The following is an 8,030-nucleotide window of genomic DNA, read 5'->3' as shown; positions in this document are numbered from 1 at the left end:
CTGGCCGAACCCGGAAGTGCGTTTGGGCTTGGTGAGCCGGAACTACAACTCCCAGAAGCCTCCGCGGCGCGGGCAGCGAGTGGGCGGGATTCCAGCTCCTCCGGGAGGCGGGGCCTGGACCCGACCAGACGCGAAGCGGGTGTCAGCGTCTGGGTCCGTGGGGGTGGACACAGACAAGGAGCCGAGGCCAGGGCAGCAGCGCATGGAGAGTGGCCGACTTGGGCTGGCCCAGAGCCCGGCTTGACGCCCGGGAGTCGCCATGACAACGGAATCTGATGGAAACGGCGGGGATTGCTCCGAGGAGCCTACTGCCTGTCAGACGCCCTGCAGGACTGTGAAGCTGTGGCGACATCCCCATTTTACGGTGAAGGGAGCTCCTACCGAACCCTTCAAGAATCTGATATGTTTTTGCAGTACCTGGCATATAATAGTTGCTCAGTAAATATCTGTTGACAAAATAAAGGTTCCTGGCTGTTTGTTAAACACTTTAACATCTCATTAACCAGGCTAGTCACCCTATGAGGTAACTGTAATGTTAATTTTCACCCCACCAGGGAGGAAGCTGAAAATTGGAGCCCTGCAGTATGAAAATACGGTATTTTTTAGCTTTTTTTTTTAATGCTGTCAAAGCACTCTTGTACTTTTCCTCACTTAAATTCTGACCTTTAACAATAGTTATTGTTGCTAAATTATTGCTATTTAAAATGTGCTCTCTACTCCCAAAGTTTCTTATCAGTGGTTGATTTTTTAAAAATTATTTGTTTTGTGTCTGGTTAACCTACTGAAATGTTATTAATTCTTGTAGTATTCCAGTTGGTTCTCTTGGCTTTTCCAGTGAGACAATCATCTACAGATAATAATTTACTCTTTTCCTTACCAGTATTTTAGACAAGATATCCTCTTTCATGTTAGGTTGTGTTTGCTACCATTTTCAAAACAGTATCAGTAAAAGCAGCATTGTTGTTTGTATTTGCCTTTTAACAGGCATTATCTCTAGTGTTTGAGGGTTAAATGTGTTGTTGGTTCTTAAACTGAAGTAGGTAGCTAATTTTTTTTAACTTTTTATTTTGTAAATTTCAAAATAAAAGTAGGGACTTTGTTTGGAAAGTACCCCCCCTTGACATGTTCCTTCTTGGAAGCCCCCTCTGGTCAATTTGTTCCTCCTGTTGTAGAAAAAGCATCTCCAGGTGTCATCCCCTCCTCTTCTTCCCTCCTTATCCCCCCTACCTAACAAGGTTAGAAAGTCATTGAATATGAAACAAATAATAAACATTCATGTAACACTCTGCCAGGCACTGTTGTAAGATCTTTATATATATATATATTTCTCATTTAGTCCTCACAGCAACTCTTTACATTTTACAGAAGATGAAACTAAAGCCCAGAGATGTTGAGTAACATACCCTATTGTACTGTTGGGGTCGAGTTGGGATTTGAGACCAAGAATCTGACTCTAGAGTTCATGCTCTCAACTTTTACATTCTATTGCCCCTCGTCTACACATCAATATCTTTATTTTATATAACCAATACTAAGTTTCCAACTAAGACAGAAAAACATTCATATTTATTCACAATAGAAGCAAAAAAAACCCTACCAATAAATTTAGTAAGATAAATACAAGACATACAAAGAAACTCTCAAAACCTTACTGAGATGCTTAGCACCCTGAGGGATGCAGGGGTGGAGAGGGTCAGCGAGAGATTTACTGAAGGTAAAAAGGGGACGGGAGTCCAGGATGACTCAGTTTTCTTGCTAGAGCAACCGGATGATTGACAGGTCACTCTCCGAGGAAGCATCTCCTGTCTGCCTCTCCTCGGGAGCCTCAATCCCTCGCTTCACCCTATGTTTTCTCCTGTCATTTCTTAAGAACTCCTTGTTCCTTATCCTCCACCATGATTTGAAAATCCACTGCTTGTCTGACCCCTGCATGTGTCCCCTGATCACCTCTGGCTGACCCAGACTCCTCTTCTTCCTGGCTGCTGTGTCCACCAACAGTGTTTGCCCATCCTCAAGCTGCAACTACGGTATATCCTCAGCTGCTGAGCCTGGAACCTTGGCCCTCTAATTCTAGGTCCACAGGATGTTACTTTCACCCTGTTTCTATTGCTTTTAAAGAAACATAACTCGGCCAGGCATGGTGGCTCACGCCTTTAATCCTAGCACTCTGGGAGACTGAAGCGGGTGGGTTGTTTGAGCTCAGGAGTTCGAGACCAGCCTGAGCAAGAGCGAGACCCCATCTCTACTAAAAATAGAAAGAAATTATATGGACAACTAAAAATATATATAGAAAAAATTAGCTGGGCATGGTGGCACATGGCTGTAGTCCCAGCTACTTGGGAGGCTGAGGCAGGAGGATCACTTGCGCCCAGGTGTTTGAGGTTGCTGTGAGCTAGGCTGACACCATGGCACTCTAGCCTGGGAAACGGAGTGAGACTCTGTCTCAATAAAATAAAATAAAATAAAATAAAATAAAATAAAATAAAAAATAAAGAAACATGACTCAAAAGCCTAAGATTTGGTGGGAGCTAAGGTCCAGAGCCTGACCAACCCATTGAACTAGAACATCACTAAATCAACAAAGGTGACAGAGAATGATTAGATTATAACATGCACACAGTAAATGTCATCGAATTGACCACGGTTTCTCTAGGACTTCCAGAGAAAGGATCTCTGCTTCCCCTAGACTTAGGGGTAGATTATGCAGTAAATGTTGGGCTCTGGATCCATGAGCACCTGTTAAACAAAGAAAAAGATGAGTTCTATTTGCTGGGTGTGCCCTCCTGGTCTACTTGATACTTTCATTCTACTTTCATTTCCCATCCTTGGAAACTCCAAAGATCTTCCTCCTTTCTCACTGCACGTAAGTCATACTGGCACCTCCCTGTTCCTGGAATGGCCCATGTTCTTCCCCACTGTGGCAGACAGCCTCTAAGATGCTCTTCATAATCCTCATCTTCCGGCATGCATGTCCTTATGTAATTCCCCTCCCCGTGAATGCAGGATCTGCAACTTGCATCTAACCACAGAATACGGTAAAGATAACAGAAAGTGCATGTTGCAGGTACGTGATTCTGTTACATAAGATTGTGGTTTCTGTCTTGGTCATGAAGAAGAAAGATGCAATGTTGTCAGCTGCGTATGGAGCAGGCCAAATGCCAAGGGATGGAGGGTGGCCTCCAGTTGACAGTAAGAAACTGAGGCCCTCATTTTGACAGCCTGCAAGGAACTGAATGCTGCCAATAACCACGTGAATGTGGAAGTGGATCCTTCCCCAGTCAAGCCTCAGATGGGACCTGAGCCGTGGCTGACACCTTGACTACAGCCTTGCAGAAGACCCATCCAAGCAGTATCTGGACTCCCGGTCCACAGAAACTGTGAGATGATAAATGTGTGTTGTTTTAGCTGCAAAGCTGGTGGCAATTCATTATGCTACAACTGATCACTGCACTCACACCCCATGGCCTTTTCACTTGAGGCCCCTCAACTTGGAATGCTCCACTCCATACCCTTTGTGTGGCTTTACTCCTTCTCACCGCCTCTCCCAGAATGTAGCAGATGCTGAGCTGGGTGACCTAACACTCTTCCCCATGCCTCCTCCCTCACCTGCTTCTACTGAAGAGGCTGGGAAGGCTAACACCTCACTTTCCCAGCCTCCCTTGCAACAAGGAGTACCATGTGACCCTATTCTGGCTCAGCAGACAAAAGAGGAAGCTTACTGGGAGGGGTTTCTGGAAGAACTTCTATTCTACTCATAATAGGAAACAAACATGGCTCCCCCTCCCAGACCCTGGTGAAGAGAGGCACATAAGTGGCTGCGTTAGTACCAGTTCAAAGCTTATTGGAGAGCTGACAGACCTAAACACAGTCCATACAATGGCCTGAGCCAATCTGATTCTCGTCTGGAGAATTTGAACCTAGCAATGCTTAAACTGTAGCAGAGGATGTTGTTGTATATGATCTGAAGTTACAGAGGTGCATTGACCAGGAGACTTACATAGGAATTCAATCTGGATTGAGAAGAATGGAACAAATCCATATTTTAGCAAAAACAAGAAACCACACAATACGAAGGAAAGCTTCCCAGGAGCATTCCAGTCCCCATGAGGCCCAGCAGTGATTTCTGAAATTGAGTTATCCGATATTCCTCAGTGTTCTCTCAATTAATCTCTATTTTATCTGAACTACTGTCAAAGGGTTTATCTTTCTCAGTATTAAAAATCCCTGGTCGGGCGTGGTGGCTCACGCCTGTAATCCTAGCACTCTGGGAGGCCAAAGTGGGAGGATTGCTTGAGGTCAGGAGTTTGAGACCAGCCTGAGCAAGAGCAAGACCCTGTCTCTACTAAAATTAGAAAAATTAGCCAGGTGTGGTGGTGTGCACCTCTAATCCCAGCTACTCAGGAGGCTGAGGCAGCAGGATTGTTTGAGCCCAGGAGTTTGAGGTTGCTATGAGCTAGGCTGATGCCATGGCACTCTAGCACAGGTGACAGAGCAAGACTCCATCTCAAAAAAAAAAAAAATCCCTAAAATATATAGGATATTCACATTTTTTGAGAAAGTTTCATCTGTCATTTGAGCTAAAGTCTACCACCCTCTAACCTATCCTCCATGGTAATTGATCTGATCTCTGAAACAACAGGGAACACATTTGTCCAGCTACCACAGCCAGCCCTGCTGACACTAAAATATTTGAGTTCTGTGTCCCTAAACTTTCTGTTTTCCAAACCCAACAAAACTCTATCCATAGGACATGGATTTGAGCCCCTGTTTTGGCCTCCCTCTTCTGTCTCCTCTGGATAAATTCTGATTGGTCACTGACTTTTTCAAAATATAGAATCTAAAATCTATCCCTGGGCTTGGAGTAATCTGGCTAGTCCTAACAAAATGCATGTTATCGCTTGAGTTCTCTAAAGTAATTCCACTAGTCCTTCCAACTAGGGAGCCGTCACCTGAGCTATCTAAATTTGCTCTGGGAAGCTCTGCTTATGCCTGGATGAACCAGTAGTTTTCTTCCTTTTGAGTGATGTAACTGATCATGCCTCTTTCTTTTATTTGCTACCAGGAAGCTTAAAGACAAATAAGAGGTAGAGGGACAGATACCATGCAGGTCTAGCACATAGTTTCACTTTTTACCCATATCTTGACTTCCTGATCTTGTTAAAAATATTCTTCCTGATTGTAACTCCTATTTCTAATTTCATGCCATTCTAGACTGTTGTATATAAGCTGCTTCAAATCTCCCCTGGCAGAAATGGGGGGAATTGTATATCAGGAAAGAAGTGAAGGATTGGAAAGGAACGAAAATGAAAGAAAATGAAGAGATTAGCAATATAACTGAAAGATGGGAAAGGCATGAAAGGAATGGACAGAAACGGAAAATAATGACATAGAAATTAATACAATGGAAATTAAAGGCAGAGAATGGAGTGAAATAACATGGCGTGGTATAAAAGAAATGTAAATGGAAGAAATGGAATGAAGAGGAAAACTGTAGTGGAAAGGAATAAAAAGGAAAGGAAAAGAGAGTAATAAGACAAAGGACAAGATGAGAATGGAATGATATGGAAAGGGGTGGGATGGAAATGAATTTAATGAAAGGAAAGGAATGGAAATGAGAGAAAAGAAATGGAGAGAAAATGACAGAAAAGTAATATCATAAAAGGCAGTTATAGAAATTAAAGAATGGAAATAAAGGAACAAAATGGGGATGAAATGGAATGATGTGGAACCCAAAATACCAAAAATGGTGGCAAGAAATGGATGGAGCACAACATCATGAAGTGTGAGGGGAGGCAAAGGAAACCAGGGTAAAAGGGGCTGGAATGGAATTGAAAGAATTTAAATGAAATGGAAAGGAGTAGAATGGAAGGACTTGAAAATAAGAAATCAAATGGGAAGTTTAGACTTGAAAGTTACGAAGACAGGGGAATGGAGGGCCATGAAGGGCCTTAAAGGGGAGGGTGGGAAGGAGAAGGGAGTAGAATGGAATGGAATAGAGTGGAATGGATTTGAGAGGAACAAAAAGAGAAAAGAATAGAACAGAATGAAAAGGAATGGAAAACAGTGAAATATACTTTCATGGAAGGGGAAGTGATGGGGAAGAGGAAATGAAGGGAAAAAAGGAGGGAATGGAAAGAAAAAGAAAGGAAGGGAAAAAAATAATGAATGAGAAGCAATGGAATGCAGAGGAAGGAAATGAAAGCCAATCAAACAGAAACAAAGGTAAACAGTGATGTTGACTAGAAAGGCATGGAGCGTTAGGGAACAGAATGGATGGAGTGGATAAAATATGTGGATGGAAAGAACAGGAAGGAAATGGGGTGGGAAGGAAAAGAATGGAAATGAAATAAAGTGATGAGATGGAAACGGCGCGGACTGGAATAAAAGAGAAGGTCATGGAATGCAGAAGTAATGAATGAAAAGGAATTGAAAGAAAAAATAAAAATGAATGACATGTAATAGAAAGAGTGGAAAAGGATGGAAGGGAATGAAGTAGGGAAGATGGGAAGGAATGCAATGGGATCAAGCACAGTGCAGTGGGATGGAATGGAAAGGAGGGCAGGGGAGTGGATAGGAGGGCAGGGAATGGGGAGGAATGGAGTGGAATGAAATAAAGCTAAATGGAACGGAAAACAAATGGTTGGAGTAAAGTGTATGGAAAGACAGAAATGGCGTAAAGTTAAAGGGATAGAAAGGAAATGGGTGGAGTGAAAGTAAATTGAACGGAAACATGGAATGGAATGCACTGGAAAGGAATGGGGTAAAATAAACTAGGAAACAATGAGATGGGAAAGGATGGAGTGAATTAGAAAGATTTGTCAAGGGAAATTCTCTTGATAGTTCATCCTACAGACTCTTCTGCAGGGAGGAACAGGCGGATTGGTGGCAGCTTTGCACCTGTCCAAAGACTCAGGGCAGCATAAAGATACCTCATAGTTTGACTCCTTGTTTCCTTTTGTTATAGTAGGGACCAACGGATGCATCGCAGGTTTGGGTGGTGGCCTCCTGGGGATGAAGGGACAGCCTCCAGGGATTGCTGAAGGTGGCTCCACCTGCAAGTGAGCAGAGAAATCAGGTGGGGCCCACAGACAGAGACTGCCCGGAATGTGCCAACTTCACACTCTTCACAGATCGAGAGAGAGGAAGGGATTCGTTTAGGTTCTCGCAGAGAATCAGAAGCAGCGGTGGGGTTAGGACCCAGCCTCTGCTCCTGGCCTGGAACACTTTCCTTTTCCTGCTGGCTCTGCAACCTCCTTTGCACCCCAGAATGTGCTGGGCCAGCACTGCCTCCTTGTAGTGCAATTCCAAGCCCTGGAAGTGGAAGGAACAAAACAGGAACCCAAGTCCTGGAATCTGACCCAGCTGCCTGTGAAGCCTTGGGCCACCTTCTCCCCATCCCTGGCCCTGTGGTGCACAGTGGAAGTTCACACAAGACGGTCTCTCAGGCTTGTCAAATATAAAGTTCTCAGATGCTACTTCCACCGTAGCTGCCTTAGCAAAATCCAGCAGGGCCAACATACCTCGTAGAATTGCTCTGGGAGGTCTGGTGGCTGCATCTAGAGAAAAATAAAGTGAGGAGATCACAGGGCTTGGGATGGGGGCCACCCCGGAAATTCTCAGAAGTGGCTTTGGTCTCAGAGGCTGTATCATCCCTTCTGATTCCCAGAGGCCTCAGAGGTAAGCACTGTCAAGTAAAAGGGCAAGAAGACGTGGAGAAGTGATGGAAACACGGGGGGGTGGGGGGGGGGGTGGAGGTCTTGAGATCCTCAGAGGAGTCAAGGGGAGGAGATGCAGAGAGACCTAAGTTGGCACTGAGTGTCCCTAAGAGATCATGTCAGCCCCCCACCCTACGAGGTGGGACTAGAACATCCATACTGGGCTGGGAAGGTCCAGGCAATCAGGGGAGTGGGGTGGAGGGGGTCCCTCCGCAGCATCACCCACCTTTTTGACTCCGATCTGTCTCTGGGGCTTGGGTACATTGTCATACGCTGGCCTCAGCCTGTCTAGAGAAAATGAGTCCCAGCAAAGAG

At 44.6% G+C, this 8,030-nt stretch overlaps 1 long non-coding RNA gene across 1 annotated transcript; it reads right to left on the bottom strand.

Annotated features, from left to right (window-relative positions):
• Positions 1-2,498: 2,498 nt before the first annotated feature.
• Positions 2,499-7,556, bottom strand: LOC123623989. The gene is made up of 3 exons (XR_006730048.1): positions 7,521-7,556; positions 6,930-7,052; positions 2,499-2,736 (listed from the first exon to the last, which is right to left on the bottom strand). It is a non-coding gene; the product is annotated as an uncharacterized LOC123623989 (long non-coding RNA).
• Between the last annotated feature and the right edge of the window lie 474 nt (positions 7,557-8,030).

The sequence above is a fragment of the Lemur catta genome, chromosome 19, assembly GCF_020740605.2.
Source record: "Lemur catta isolate mLemCat1 chromosome 19, mLemCat1.pri, whole genome shotgun sequence".
Classification (NCBI taxonomy): Eukaryota; Metazoa; Chordata; class Mammalia; order Primates; family Lemuridae; genus Lemur; species Lemur catta.
This window is presented reverse-complemented; position numbering and strand designations above follow the sequence as displayed.